The 16,744-nt window shown below is 35.1% G+C and overlaps 1 protein-coding gene across 3 annotated transcripts in view; it reads right to left on the bottom strand.

Moving 5' to 3' along the window:
• The window catches only part of FGF14 (fibroblast growth factor 14), a 367,985-nt gene that overhangs the window by 156,034 nt on the left and 195,207 nt on the right, over nucleotides 1–16,744 (bottom strand). The window contains exon 2 of one of the 3 annotated variants that reach the window (XM_072346332.1): nucleotides 10,731–10,770. The exons of the other annotated variants lie outside the window; for them this stretch is intronic. The gene's annotated coding sequence lies outside the window, so the exon portion shown is untranslated. The remainder of the gene's footprint in view (nucleotides 1–10,730; nucleotides 10,771–16,744) is intronic. 3 annotated transcript variants of the gene reach the window in all.

Below are 16,744 nucleotides of genomic sequence, written 5' to 3'. Positions count from 1 at the left end.
AAAGATATTTCTGAAGATAACCACATTGATTTTTCTATATGATGTGTAATTTCAACTCAAAACGTTTAGTTGAATAGAGAAGTAAGAAAAGGTCATGTTTAGTCAAGGAAGTAAATAAAACTACTTTAAACAAACACTCAGCACCAAACTGTTTGGATAGTGAATATGTTTTTTCTATTTAGTTATCTCAGTACATGACCAACAAATTGCAACAATAAAAAAAAGAAAAAAAAAAGTTTTTATTTAAAAGTTTTGAATAAAGTTCATGATTTCATGATGATTTTATATACTTTAAGATATGTGATAACTGAAATCATAGAATCACAGAATTGCTCAGGTTGGAAAAGACATTAAAGGTCACCAAGTCCAACTATGAATTAGATATACTACCCTCTATGCCAAAAACTCTACACTAAATCATGTCCCAGAGTACCACATCCAAATGGTTCTTAAACACATCCAGGGATGGTGACTCAACCACCTCCCTGGGGAGCATATTCCAGTATTAACCACCCTTTCCATAAAAAAGTGTCTCCTGATATGCAAATTAAATTTACCCTGGTGCAACTTGAAGCCATTTCCCCTCATCCTGTGTCCAGTGTGAAGAGACCAAACCCACTCTTGCTATCAGATACTTCTCAGATATTGGAAGAGAGCAATAATGTCTCCCCTCAGCCTCCTTTTCGCCAGACTAAACAGCCCCAATTCCCTCTCTCTCTCTTCATAAGGCATATTCTCCAAGCCCTTCACTAGCCTTGTTACCCTTCTTTAGACCTGCTCCAGCACCTCCATGTCCTTCTGTACCGAAGTGCCCAAGACTGAACACAGTACTCAAGCTGAGGCCTCACCAGTGCTAAGTACAAGGGCAGAATTACATTCCCTAGACCTGCTCACCACACCGTTCCTGTTACAAACCAGGATGCCACTGGCCTTCTTGGCCACCTGGGCACACTGCTGGCTCATATTCAGCCAACTGTCCAACCTAATGCAATTTTCTAGAATAACTGGTGAAAAAAAGAGATTTTCCCCATATTTTCTCAGTGCTCTGAAAAAACTGAAGATTATTTGGCATAGTGCATGCACAACAGAAACACCTTCACTCTTTTAGATTTTTCCTCTGATTAAAATCCTTAAAATAAAAAAGACCTTCCTGGACAATGAAGGAAAAAGAAAATACTTACAAAAACAAAACAAAAAACATTCTTATTTTGCAATAGAAACACTGTCTGGTAAAACACAAATTAATTTATGTAACTTATAAATATATTTGTTAGTTAGTTTGTTGTTACAGGTTTTATTCAATCATTTAAGTTCTCAGGAAATATATATATATATATATATATATGTATATATAGAGAGAGAGACCTACGTTTCCATCTTCCCTTTTACTCTGCCTCCCATCTTGCTTCCACCAAGAGCTAAGAGCCTCAAAGGTTTTAGGGATGCAAGTGTCCTGAAGATTGTGCAATTTCTAGATACAGATACAAATGTACCTATTTGTGTCTATAGATCTGTAGATACAAATGTGTATATATATTACATCATCCCATTTAGTCTTTACCAAAAAATGGCAGATATTTTTAATGTACTTATTTCATATAACACAACTCAACTGCAGCAATTTGAGACAGATGAAATGTTATATTAATAGTTAACTATTTTGATTACATATGGCATCAAATAGAAGGTCATTTAAATATAAGCCTAACACCAAATGGACAGTTAGCTTCCAACAAGATAGAAATAAAGAACTCCTGCTAAGTATATTCACAAATTAGAAGTCTCAGATATTTGATGTCAAGCTGTGTGACAAGTAATTTATTTCACAAAGGACACAAAAACACACACCATGGGAAAGTGATATGAACAGTTGAACCTTGCCAGCAATGGTCTGCCAAAAGCAAATGCAACAGGAGAAGAACCTCAAAGCGGAAGGATGACTGTTTCAGCCAAGAAACTGTAAGTGTATGAGCACACAGAAGGAAATAATTGCCCTGAGAGATGGCATTGCTTATAACATGGATACCTATATACTCCAGAGGAGACATCATCTTTACTTCAAGGCTTCACGCAGGTTTGAGTTAGCAGCAATATTTAGTCCTGGCTTAGGTTCAGTATTATTGGCCAAAACCAAAAATAGCACTGTCGTGTTCTAAAACCCATTCCCAAATCCTTCCTGGTATTTTGTTGGATTCAGACAGATTTACTTAATTTGTTTGGGTTTGCAAGCCTGTACAACAAACAAAGGCAAATTAATTTGTTGTCTCTTGCAGTGAAGTAAATTACACACGTGTAAGAAAATAACACCTTTTATAATAAATCAAAACATTATCTTAACAAGACTAAGTACACATATCATAATATGTGTATTCATGCAAATTAATGCCTAGAAAAGATGAGTTAGTCCAAGACAAATAAATCTATGCTCACACATTTCTACATCATGTAAATATGTGTGGGTACAGGCTAGTGTAATAATGCAACTACTTTATAATTCTTGTGTATTTTAAATAGTTTCTCTTTTTCTTGGTTCCTCAGGATTTTGTTTTTGGCCTGGCTGGAAATATATTTGAAGTCTTCATCTACTTATAAAGCAATAGAAAATAAAGTACTTATTACTACAGAGAAGACAAATAAAAAGATTAAAACAAAATAACTAAATGTCATTTTATGTATATATGTATGTATGTATTTATTTATTTATTTTAAGCTGCATTCCAGGAAGTGAGGGGAGTAAGTAAAAGCTATTCTTGGTTTTTTAACTTCAATAAATTGGATTACACATTTTAAAGTTTGTGTATGTGAGTATACAGTGCAGACAGAACACAAATTGGTTCTTCAGAACAACTGTGCGTTATTATTAAGTGTTAATATAAATTCAACAACTTCCTACCACATCCTCTCAAGACATGATGCTGATGCTCAACAGATACAAAATGATTTTTTAACTGTTCTGACTTTTGGAAGGAGGCTGTAGATAGCTTCTAAGACTGTCTAATATAGCAAACTAAATTTCAGCAGTTGCTTAGTGGGTGAAATGCATTACACTGAAAGAAGCACAAAAGGACATCTGAGAAAACATGAAACTTATTCAGATGGACTGAGTGAAAAGATTTCACTCGAATGTTCTTCAGTGCTTTTACACTGCAATTTGTTTTTCCTTTTTAATATGATGCTGGACTTAGCCAGTGGTGTCAGCTTTAAAATATGCCTGAAGAACCAAACTAAGCATGGTGGTAGAACAAAGTATGAAATGATGCATAAATAGCCTGTGCAGTTTCCCTGTGAGACTTGACAAAACATATTGGCTTCTATCCAGATAACAAAATGTAATTAAGTATGATTTGTTATGTATATTCATGGATTATTCACAGCCGAATATTTTGCTTGCTTGAAGTGCACTAGAGCACTTGGCCCAGATCTACAAAATATTTTAAGTGAAAAATTATATTGGAATAACTTTTCCTGGAGTAAATCAGTTTCTCTTTGTCTACCCTTCCACAAATCTAGAGCAATTAATAGTTTGAGACACTGGATTTGTGTTAGACCATTAATCTAAATATTTAAAATAGCGACAGATGGTGCCAATGCAGCACACAGTGTGATCCTGCAGAATGGAAAGCCCAGCTATGGGAGCAATACCAATTTTCCATATGTTCAGGTTGGTGGTGAACACTTTAGAAAGAAAATGATTTGCTCGCAACAACAACATTACTGCCGCAGTTCCAATATAAAATTGCAAGTTGTCAAATCAGCTCAGGAACCAGTGTGTCACATCTCAACCTTTTCAAACTTTAGTCAGGACACTCTTTCTAACAAAGAAAAAACAAACAAACAAACAAACAAACAAACAAAAAAAAAAAACAACAACAAAAAACTCCACAAGAGAACATCTGAGATCCCATCACTGATCCCTGTAAAGATGGGAGTTTTCTCACTTTTAGACATCTTTCGGACCGTCCTTAAACTTATCTTTATCAGCTTATGGGATTACAATTTTTATTTAAATACATATTATCTGATCATTACCTGTAGCAAAAGATGAAGGGGAAAATACCCAAACAGTGTAATTTTCTCCTTGATAGAGAACAAAATTTTCTGTCATTTTCTCGGCCTTTTCATGTCTTTTAATTTATAAGACATTTTTTATTTGCAAATAAAAGTTCAGCTCAAATGACATTTATAAGACATTTAAAAATCCCACAATATCCACAGCACATGGCTGCAACAGTAAAGATGTTCTCCATGACTGTGGGGTAACAAATATTTCACCACTGCTTCCTATACTAAAGTGCTCCCAGCTTAGTATTCTTTCCTGACACAAACTGTTCTCTCATCTAAAGCTTTATTTAGCTCACTTTATGATAACTTATAACAAATTCTAAATTCTTCAGTGTATCCACAGTTCCATAAAACTGCCTTTTAGTTTGACAAGTAGCACAGTGGGCTGCCAGTCACTAACTGAAGACACTCTGGAGCTTTTATAACACCAACTTTAATGTCACCATTTGTTGTATTATGCTATAAAATTCTAAAGGATGCTCTCAAAACATGCAGACAGTTATGCTCTGTTCAGTTGTAGAGACGTGCTGGAAGAATGCTGAAAGGACAAAGACTAAGTAAAGTAGTTCTCTTGGAATAAAAAGTAAATGCAGCTGACAAAGGTACTTAGAAATGAACTTGTTCAGCAAGAGCATTGTAATAAAGTTTTAAGTTGACTTTGGATAAAATGCATCACTTAAAAAAAAACCACAAAAATCATCCAAAATTAGTTTTTCCTACTGAGATACCTAAATAATACAGGCTAATTTTATTTACTTATTTGAAAATACTTAGCATCCCGTAACTATAGTAACAATTTGCTTTGCTGGGTATGACTTTGTTACCATCCCCTTGTTGTAGTACTCTTTCCATCACCATCTGGCAGTGACAATTTTATTACTTTAGTGAAAATTCCTCAAAAAGTCTAAAAATAAGGGCATTTATTTTTAGAGAGCAGACTGCCCTAGCTCCTACTGACTTGCAGAGTGCCAGCCATTGTAAATTCAGTCATGTGACTTCGAGGTTTTACATAGGTCACTCTGGAAGCAATGTCTCATATTTCCATGGAAACTAAAATAGATACAAAGAACACAATGACACTATTTGATAGAGCCAATTCTCAGCTACAGAACACTATTTTTCAGCATAGTCATCACCTTTAGCTATGTATTTTCTGTACCGATGAACAGGAGCCTGCATGCTGCACTTCTGAAAATCTGCACTGGTGAAGTTGACCCACTGTCACTGTTGCCACTGCTGAAATGCACCACCCACTGCCTCACTGTACTCACACCCACTAGTTTGGTCTCTATAAACATTCAGTAAACATCAGTGAATGAAGGAATTCAGTGTCATTCCTTTGCTTCACATGCATTTCCACGTCACCCACCATTCTGTCAGACCGCCCATCTGCTGCCATCTGTCACATGACAACATACTGAAATGGAATATTGGTGGGAAGGTTTAACCTCTAATGCCACACCACCAGCATTGGCTTCTGATGTCATGAGCCAACAAAATAAAGTAAGGGACTTTACTTCCAGAAGAGCCCTCATAAATGAAGAGGATACTTTGCAGGAAAATAAAAATTAAGGTATCTTTTTCTTTTTCTTTTCTTCTTTTTCTTTTATTTTCTTTTAAGAAGAGATGTGTTCAAAATTGCCTAGTCCATCTCATCAAACTTTGCTTCAGCTTACGTGAACAAAATCAGCTGCAGCAAGCAGATGGCAAAACAAATTCCGTTATTAATAAGACAGGCTCCAAGAATACAACATGAAGACTGGGAAATCTTTGGTTTCCATGGTAAATCATTTGAATTTGATACCCTTAATAAACATTGTTAACACTCCAAACTCAGTTGATCAAATTGAAATAAGGTAATAAAAATTACTAGGCAAAATAAATAAAGTAAGAACACAGAACAAGAAAATACCAGGTTAAACAGATAGAAAAGCTAGAGCTCTTCAGCCACAGACCTCTCTCCTGTCTACATTTTGGCACTACTGTAACTCTTCAGAACTCTGCTGTAATGCAGAAAACATTATATTTGCATCACCTGTTAAAAAGAAGTATTATGCTTTCATTAAGGAATAAGTGCTCCCTTCATCAGCATTCTATTTGTATATCTGGTTATACAATTAATTTGATCGATAAATTATTTATTATTGTGTTAGAAATATTTTAAGTTACCTAACAAATAGCCAAATAATCCTCCTGCTTATGAGCAGAGTATAGATAACCAAAAAAGTAATGATAGAGCTTAGGATTCATTTTACACATTTATGTCTTTAGTACACAAGCAGAGAAAAGAGCAGACATAGATATGAAATGCTCAGCCAAGCACATGTCACTCCCTTCAGAGATGCTGATCATAAGACTGCAGACTACTCTCTGCAGTAAACACATATGACAGGCTCCTTTTTAAGGAAATAAAAAAAAAAAAAAAAAAAAAAAAGCTTTCTGTGTGTTCGCAAAAAGACCTGCACAGCATCAAATAAGTCTGATTTCCCAGTAAGAACCCCTTATGTTATCTTAGAAAAATTACTAAGTGTCTAGTTATCTTTGATGATTAAACATCTTTTAGGCTTGGTATCTCAATATACTTTCCAATCAGTAGTTTTTTAATATTACTGCAGATTCCATATTCCTTTACAGGTGTCTTTTATATACATTTTTCTTATGCTCACTGAAGAAATACGCAATAAATTAACTAAATATGAACCAAATTCTTTTAGGAGAAGACCGAAGAGAAAATTCTCTACTGAATGTCTACTTCTATTTTTTTAAAAGCTGTTCAGCATGTGAAGCATAAAACTTCCGAAAGTTCTCTGAAGAAGAACACTACCAATTTTCTGATCAGAAAATAATACTATTCAGCTGCTCCCTTAGGCAAAAGGACAAAGCTCCATGCTTACATTTTCCTCTTTGGAAGGTAAAGAATTCTAACTTTCATCAAGATCATATTCTCACTTTGCACAATAGACTGTTACAGAGAGCATAGCTCTTTTCACTAGATAAAATTACCTGTTGAAAATTTTTGCTTCTATCTCATATAAAGAAAATCTAATGTACATACTTAAAATGCAGAAGAAATATAGTGTATTAATTATCAAATCTGACGTGAACAAAAATAGTGGCACTCTCAGTGTTACAAATACCTTGACAGGAAATGTGAAAAACAATTCACCTTGTCCCAGGTGGGGTCCTGATGATAGGAGATAAGTGTCTAACTAACATGATTGGGAAGGATCAGGTTCTGATGGGACCAGTGTCTCTACAGAGTCTGAAAAATAGCATACTGGCATTGCACATTTCTTAGTGAGGCTAAAAGGAGATATGCATAAATAAGACGATGCTTTGGGTGTCAGACATAACTTCACAGTAGTCAGTGATGTTGTAACATGAAGGTAGTGATGGCATGAAGACAAGCTTGTTGAGAAGCATTAGACCAGAATTCATTTCATTGCGTATTCAGTATAGGTTTCTCTTGCCTCACCCTCAGGAAACATACCATAATGGCAGGTCTGCCTCCCTAGGAGGGAGATGCAGAATGTTTCTGCTTCCCTTCATCAGATGTTTACTTTTTTCAGTACAAGTTCAGAACTAACTGTTTTCATGTTACTTTCAGAATGCCATCTCAGTGCTCACCATGTGAAATTTTCTCTCCTACTACCACTGAAGAGAATTACAAATACCTTAAACAAGGCAAAACAGAGGATGGACACATTTCTAAGCATGATACAGTAACTTCAGCCTAGTAGAAGAAAAACAAAGAGTGCCAGGGGTGATATTTAAGGGCAAAGATCATTATACTCTCAGTAAAATTAGCATTAAATATTTTGCATAAAACAAGAAAATCATAAGCTATGAATCAAAGATAACCCAGACAAAAGTGTATCCCAGCTGTGAAATAAACAGACATGGACGTGAAACAACTATCAATCTTATCTGAGACATCCGAATGTCATATTTCATGTTCTAAGACAATTTCAACCACAGCATCGCTTATTTATGTTGCGAAATTTCAGTATGACTAAAGAATCAGAATGTGATTTTAAAAAAATATATTAAAATTCATACTCTAGGTATTCATTGTCAAAATAATCCCTTTGGTATTCTTAAAAGTTGCCTTTCTTTACTTACAATAGAAATATTATAAAAATCTAACAAATGGTAGAAAACACACCCACACATCTGCTTCTAAGTATCTACTTATGTCCACAGGAAAGTTTTGCTCAAAAAGATTTATAGTATTCTTAGCAAATTGCCACATGTAATTCATCACATTGGGAGAGTTACTGCAAATGCAGTACTAATGTACAGCAACATATATTTTACACTCACAATTCTGACAACACAGATAATAGGGTCTTTGTAGCTAACCAGAATTTCTAGGTGTCATGGTAATGAGAAGAACTCTTGGAGTACCTCACGTTCCTCTCCACTCCAAATGGTAAGAGTCACTATGTCCCAACTATTACCACTAAAACATCTTCCATCCACAGTACTGAGATGAAGAGAATGTGTACCAATATTATCAAGAAGGTGGCTACCACTTTAGCACAGAGCAAGAACATCTCTTGAATTAAAATGGGCAACCTTCTACGCTGCATGGAGAGATGTATATAATTTCCCTAGGTTTTGTAGTCGTTATTCAGACTAAATATGATCACATAAAATTAAACCAATCCCTTCCATATCCAGCTCAAGTGGTACCCGATCCACAAAAAATATGTATATCCGTTGTAACTATTGAAGTGCCATTTCTCTGACATCTTAGTAGCCCATGCAATTTCTATCAAACAGACAGCTCTATTCAGTATGTGTCATGTCTATGCAATGAAGTTATAATGGAAATTAATGGTAATGTTATGAACCTCAGAATAAAAGCAATTAACTTTTTTCCAAATGCCAGAAGGAAAAGACATGCAAAACCTCTACATCTTAATTAGTTCTTTATTATCTTACTTCATATTTTTCCAAAACATTGGGTCATTATCTGTATAAAGCACTCTTTGGAGACTAATTTCTTAGCATGATGAAGTAGTTTTTGCTCCACACTGACAGTGTGAATTTAGGTTTTACCCTATGTTGGGAATTATCACTCCACTGAAAGACTGAACTTCCTGTTAAGTAGATGAGACAAAGATTATCTAGTATTCTAGTTTCACAGTAGAAAGGATTATCCTTTTCACAGACACCACAGGCCAGCCCAGAAACAAAATTGGCACACTGAGAATTAGCATAAATCATTATAACAGGTTTCAGTCTCTTCTCCTAGCAGAGACTGTTTTACCGAGTATCAGATATCATTTGTTCTACTTTTTCCAGTTACTTTCTTGTCACATAGTCTGTGCAGATCAGTTTACATACAGAATCTGATTCCTAACATGCTCTTATCAAAATGAGCACAGACACACTTGTCAGTTGGGTTTCACTCTTGTTTTCTGCTGAAATGGAAGAATCTTCTCATCACCACAGCAAATACAAATGCAGTGTTCAGTTTAAAACTGCAACAACTTTTTAAGAAATGAAAGTATGACTTTATTATTATTGTTTGTTTTTATCAAGCTGTACTACCGAGATGTTAAGTTTGTCACAGAAACTAGAAATGATTCACAAGGCGAGTACATTCCTTCTCAGGCAACAATGAACCAATAACCCAGAAGAACACAAAGAAAAAATGCTCTAATGAAGATGATATCTTTTATGAAACAAGTTTGCTTTTCTCTATTCTGCTTAATAACTGAATTTAATGAAGTATTTTTTCCATAATCCTTGTGCCTTTGTTTCTGAAGCTCTCTACACATCTGCCTCATAAACACTGACGGTTTTTACAGTCTTGGTGGGCAGAAGTGTAAGCCTTATGATTGGATAAAAAAAAAAAAAAAAAAAAAAAAAAAAAAAAAAAAAAGGAAGAGAGAGAAGGAAACAAAAGAAAATAGATAAAAAAATAAAAGACTTTTGAATTCTGTGCTTTTGAGCAAAATGTTCCAAACCTACACAACACAGTACTTTTGAAAACACTGGCTTAGTTTTATAAACAACACAAGTTCTCTGTTTAGCACCAGCTGTCCCTTTCACTTTATGAGAAGTCCCTCTAACCTCTACAGGATCTGTGTTATGCAAAGCTAGGTAGAGTCTCCTCATGCTATTCAAACTAATTAAGAATTTGCAAGCAGAATTTAATTTTACAATAGTTTCATGAAACTTGACCCAGAAAATCAAGCAGTTATCTAAGAGTTCCAGAGGATTAATTTTCTGAAAAGATAGCACACTATGCATACAGAGATTTTATTTTAAATAGAAGGATAATTACCCTTTCCCATCACAGCTGTTTTCTCCAAAATCTGACATACTGCAACCTATTAAATATTTTAAAAGATAGTGGATGACCAGAGGACTTCAGATATAATAACGTAATATAGAATCTGCTTAGTTTAACTTCAGAGTACAGTCTATCTCAGTAACTTTGCACTGTACACCACATTTAGTTTTCATTCTTCTTTAAAATGTGTCAGCCAGTTAACTAATGAAAACTGAGAAGATGTGGTTTTTGAGTTGTTTTTTTGTTCTTGTTTTTTAATAAAAAGCAGCAAATAGCAGTACAAGACATTACATGATCAAGAACATTTTGTGTTAAGATTGGTAAGTAGGGAGACACAAAGGAAAAAGGGAAAATTACATACCACTATTTGTGTTTGTTGTAGTCCTCCCTCTTCTTCCACCCTACAAAACAAGATCCCATACAGCAAGCGTTATCTACCTACTAGGAAGCAGGAGGCAAAAAGACTGTCAATCACAGGGGTATTACATACAGTAATACAGACTTCCACCCTTTCTCCCCCTTGTAGTCTTTGAAAAAAAGGAGGAATAAATACCGTAGACTTAGAAAATATACAAATATGAACAAAATCATTATCATATAAAAAGGAGAAAGAGGGAGGAAGGTAGGATGGAAGAAAACAAGACTAAGATAAACACTAGTACGTAATTTTAAGCCTTTGTAGGTCCTTTCTCCTCCCATCCTACAAAACAAGATTCCATACAATAAGCAGAAGTGGTAAGAAATGAAATCAGGAGATGATAGGCACCCCTGTATTGCCAGCTTCGGGAACTGTCTAGTCAAAATCACCCAGACTTAACTCTTGTTGATAGCAGTAGTTGCAAGAAGTGTATGAAGGATCAGACCTCAGCTTTGTATACACCAGATGTTGCTGCCTCAGTCCTTTGAGTCTAGAAGATTAAAATGCTTCCAAAACACTGCTCATGGACAGGCAAGGAGGTATCTTTTTTCTGTACAAAGTGGAGTGTCTTCACAGTACTAAGTAATATTTCAAGAATTCCTGATTACTCTCTTTCCCACAGAATCAAACTGATATCTTCTTTATATGAGCATGTTAAGGAAGATGCAAGCGTAAGTTGACCACTGCCACCTGATGGCTTCTATGAAAACAAAGAATTATTGCAATTCATACATAATGCTGAAAACTGAAGGAAAGAAAGACAAGCTACACAACTTCATCTGTAAGCAATTGGTTTAGAAAAATAAAGAGGTCTTCCACTTTGCTCAAAGGATGCTTTTGTAGAAGTAAATGAGGGGATTTAAAGAGACTCAGAAAATTTTGGAATATCCCGGTTTTGAAATAAATACTATAGTTTTGTTATGTTCTGACAAGTTGTATTTTGAATACATGGGATTTAGAAATTTCTTAAGCACAAAGAAGTGTTTTTAGATGATCTTACTGAAAGAAGGAATTAGCACCCTATAACTTGCAAGAAAACTACCTTAAATTAAATGCTGAACAGCTGAAAAGTAGCTACAGCGCCTAATGATTTAAAGAGAAACTCGTTGTTAGAGCAAAAATCTGATGAAATTCTTACTAAAAAGAGTAAGGTGGCTGGGGCATAGTCGTTGTAGATAAGCACAAGAAGATTGAAAGAATATTTGTTGAAATACCTTGCTACAGGAGGTTATTTCCCTGTACCTACTCACATTCCGATCTCAAAGAATGAGTCAGGAACTATGCCAAAAGGGAAAGAGGAAGGAGTTATATACTCCTACATTAACCGGTCAAATATTACAACAGGACAAGCTTTAGAAAAGCAGTTCCTGATGCTATAAACATGTTTGTTTTAGCTACTAGATTTAGATTATAGAAGAGCTGTTCTTCAGAAACTTGTAAATCACTTCCTCCATCACACAGGGCCTACAGTTCAGTCACTAAGGTATCATAACTGGAACACAATTAAGGCGTACATTTTAGGATAATTAGTACAGGCTTACAAAGTTTGACATGATAAACAAGTTTTTATCCACACCAGTTGCAGAGGTGTGAACATATGAAGGTTAAAATCCTTTAACACCTTTTAAATTCTCCTTTAGAATAATATAATTAAGTTCCGGTGAGTGAACAGAGCAAGAAGGAACAGCAGTTTAATGAAAGAAGCAAAATCCAAGAAATGACTGGAAATGATTATTCAGCATCCATAGGCCATGTTTCCCCCCACCTTCCAACCCTCCCCCTCGCCCTCCCGATTGTCCCCCAAGAATAAAATCAACAGAAGTAAATTTTGAAGACAGACTGAAGACCACATAACTGAATGTAGAAAACAATAAACTAGAGAAGCCATGAGAAGATGAAATTTTCTCTCAGTACAAGGGAACAAATCAATTAAAATACAATGAAAGTAAAAATAAATTATCTATTTGCATTATTATAGATAAAAAAAAAATGTTACAAACTTCCCTTTTCAGGTAGAAAAGAACAGATATTCACTAACACATATAACACATTTAGACAATCTAGAAAGCTGAAAAGGTACAAACTGAAGGACAACAGAAGAATGTAGTACCACCAGTTGCTACACTGAGTTAGGGAGGACAACACAAAGCAGATCCTATAGCAATTGCATACAGGCAAGTGATACAGACTCATCCAGAGGCTATCAAGAAACATCTGGCTTCCTAAATATGCCATTCGGAATAATCAAAAGCAGAATTTTCGAAGAGAATTGAATTCAACATCTTGTAACAGATCCAGAGGTCACAACATCTCTGCTGCTGTACATACAGTATTATTTTCTAGAAGAGAAAGGATCTCATATAGATATTCCAATAACGAGAGGAATCAGGAACTGTGGCACACACCCTATTTTTGACTGTGCCATTCATTTGGACCCTATACAGTAGCCTTGACCTCAAGTCAAATCTTGCTTACACATATTAGTCACTGAAGATGGAGAACAGCATACCTAGACTTCTCATGCAAATTCATACTCCCCTCACTCAAAGACAACTGATGAAGCAGGAATATTCAAACAGACCTGGCAGTCAGATTATATCATCATTAAAAGCAGTTTTCTGTCAGATACATGATGCCTGCCCAGATTAATCAAAGTAAAGCCTGCATAGTAAATGGAGTACTGATGGCCAATTTAATTCATCCACACCACTTTCTCACTCCCTTTCCTCAACTGAACAGGAGGTAGAAAATATGATGGGCAAAACGGGTTCAGTGTAGGGATTAAGATGTTTACTACCTCTTACTGACAGACTAGAACAGAAAGCAAAATACAAACATCTCCCCAACATCCACCCTCTTCTATCACCTACCCCCGAGAGGCACAGGGGAGCAGTAGCTATAATCAGTCCCTAGTGCTTCATGTCTGGTACTCCTTTCTGGTCACACTCTACCCCCACTCCTACTCTCGTTGCATGCCATCCTTCCCACAGGCTGCAGCTCTCTAGGTATTGCTCCAAGACAGCTACAGTACAAAATTTGCTCCTCAATAAAAAACACAGAAACATTAATTTCAATTAAACATTTTTAATGAAATGATTTTATTTATTTATTATTATTCAACTCTTTCATCATCCTTCAGAAAAGAAAAGTTGTGTCCCAAAAGCACTACTGAAGTTGTAGAAGCTCTTTGGAGACAGTCCTGAATCAGGTGGTTTCCTTATATAAAACTTATAACATGTTGGAAATGTATGTTGAAACACTACACTGTACCAATCAAAACTTGAAATTAAGGTTGTTTTTTTTGTTTGTTTATTTATTTGTTTTGTAAATATCACAATCCAAGATTTACTTGCAAAATCTTCTCAAAATCAATAGAAATATATATATATATTTAAGTCTCAGAAGAGTACTGTTCCAGCTGTGAGTTCTAGAGATTTGCAAAACACCTGCTTCTTGGTAAAGTTCTGTATCCATATAGTTGTCATTACTTGAACAAAGTGTCCCACCGTGTTAAGTAAAAGGCAGCCATAATGTAGGTCCAAAAACAGGCAGTGCACGAAGAAAAGAAGCTATTTCTGTGAAAATGACAGCCATTTCTAACTGTGCTCTGTTTAGAGCACATTTTCTAGATGTGCTCTGTTGAGCGACTGGTACATACAATTAAGAGTATGGAATTAATGATTCCTAAATAAAGAGAAAGACTCAATACTAAGAACAGTTACAAGAAGTCCACCTACTGGGCATTGGAAATGAAGCACAGCTTTATTTATTGTAAAAGAACACATCAGCTGCCAGAACACTTAGGGAAAGGAAAGAGTACTCACACACACAATTTCTTTAACCAAAATAATAGAAACCTAAGCAATACACACAATAAATTTAGAAGAGGCTGCCAAAGGATTGTTCGGTGAATTAGCAAGAAAAAATGTAGAAAATAAAAATACCAAAATTCTAGAGACTATATCCACCTGTATCTGCAGTCTGTATTTGGCATGAGCTCAAACAAAATATAAAAATAAAATAAAATACTGAAATAGCAATCAACGAACACTGGGATCTTTAAAAGTAAACTTGGGAAATGTAGTTTCATCAGCTACAGTGAACTGACTGTGCTCTGCCAAACGCTTATCCATACAGGATATATCTAGGCCAATATTCATCACTCAGAGCCTGTAAAGTAAGATTCACCTGCTTCTCCATGAGGTGGAAGCAAACTATGGTATGCGGGTCAATAATTTCAACAGATGTTTGAGTATGATTTAGAAGATACACGTCATACATGAACAACATTGCACTTTGGGAGCAAAATACTTGAGCTCAGAAGCACAAGTTTCAGGAAAAACAGTAAAAATAATCCTTATCTTATTACCAGCTTCTTAACCATCTTACTCTTTCCAGTCAGATGTCTTTTTTTTTTTTTTTTTGCATGAAATTCTTCTGGACTGATCTGTATTAAAACTTGAAGAAATGGTACCTTTTAATAATGAAATAACACCTTCTAGGAATTTACAAAGCAGAAATGGAGGAAATAATACTCTATATATATTCTAGACCAAAGATCTACTGTCTGGGTCAATTAGGCTTAGTACTACATAGCTCACTATAAATAACATATCAGTATGAAGTGCAGTGTAAACAGTTCCTAATTGCTTAGAAAAGTCACTAATCTCTTCTGAGCCAACAGTCTTCATAGCACAACCCAAGTTATTAGATACGTACATAATAGTTCCAAAACTGCAATATAATCATAATTATTCTCTAGTCACAACAGTTAATCATGCACTGTACTGTAAACAAGCAATGTGTCAAGTAAATATCAACTGTAAAAATACAGTTGTATGATTAAATGAGATTATTTTACTTATAAATTAGTACCTTTTGCTATCTCATGTTTGCTTCATAAATGATTAGAGTTTGACAATGCCATACTTATTACGTTAACCCGTTTGTACACAAAGGTGCCTTGTGGAAGGAAACAATTCCCTAGACCATAAACGCTGTAGTTAAGTTCAGGCCTGATGCAATATGATTATGGAAGCTGCAAGGAACACCAGAAATTCAGTAAAAATATTATTAATACTACTCTACCAGACTTAAAGAGGAAATATTAGAATTATAGCATTTTTGCACAGATTTGCCTTATAGTTATTCATTTAAAATTTTGCTGCAATGATACATTTAAAGAGATGTTTCCTAAAATAAGGACACAATCAGTTTTATAAAAGCTATAGCACAGGAACTGACTTTCCTCTGAATTTTTACAGCACAGAGTGGGTTTCTGGAACACAGCTAGGCCTCTGAGGTACTACTGCTGTATAAGTAGTATGTATGAATATACAGTCTGTATAAAAATAGTGAATTATTACTGTTACTCCTACAATCCATTGGAAATACTTCTTACTTCTCCAACTCTGTTTCAAGATAAAGAAACGTATTTGTAATATTTTGAGTTACTGGCCATATAAATACACGATTTTGTTTGAGAATACATAATGAATAATACTGTTTCTAACACAAATCATCAATGTTTGAATCCAGTATGATAATACTAAAATGACACACTTCAGTGAACATCATATATTGGACATCAAGAAGAACAAAAGAGAAAGACCTCTATAAAGTGCACATGTGAGCACTTTTATAAGAGAGGTGAGCTTGAGCAAGTGATGAGAAGCGCTACATGTAAGCTTTATATGAAATTCAAAAGGGGATTGAACAACTTTCAGGAAACTTCAGTATTTCTGTTGGTCTCAATAGCACAGATAAATAAATGCCAAAAACATTTTTCAGTATCTGTAGAAAATATACAATATATCCAAACATTTAGACATACTATTTAAAACCAAACGCTGTACAACCATGTTTGACATGGTTGTCAAACAGGGGCAGCACAAATACTCTTTGTTTTGTGAAGCAGTTGTGTCTTGCGCTGGAAATTATGCCTTGTAATGACTGCA

Source organism: Excalfactoria chinensis, chromosome 1, assembly GCF_039878825.1.
Source record: "Excalfactoria chinensis isolate bCotChi1 chromosome 1, bCotChi1.hap2, whole genome shotgun sequence".
NCBI lineage: Eukaryota > Metazoa > Chordata > Aves > Galliformes > Phasianidae > Excalfactoria > Excalfactoria chinensis.
This window is presented reverse-complemented; position numbering and strand designations above follow the sequence as displayed.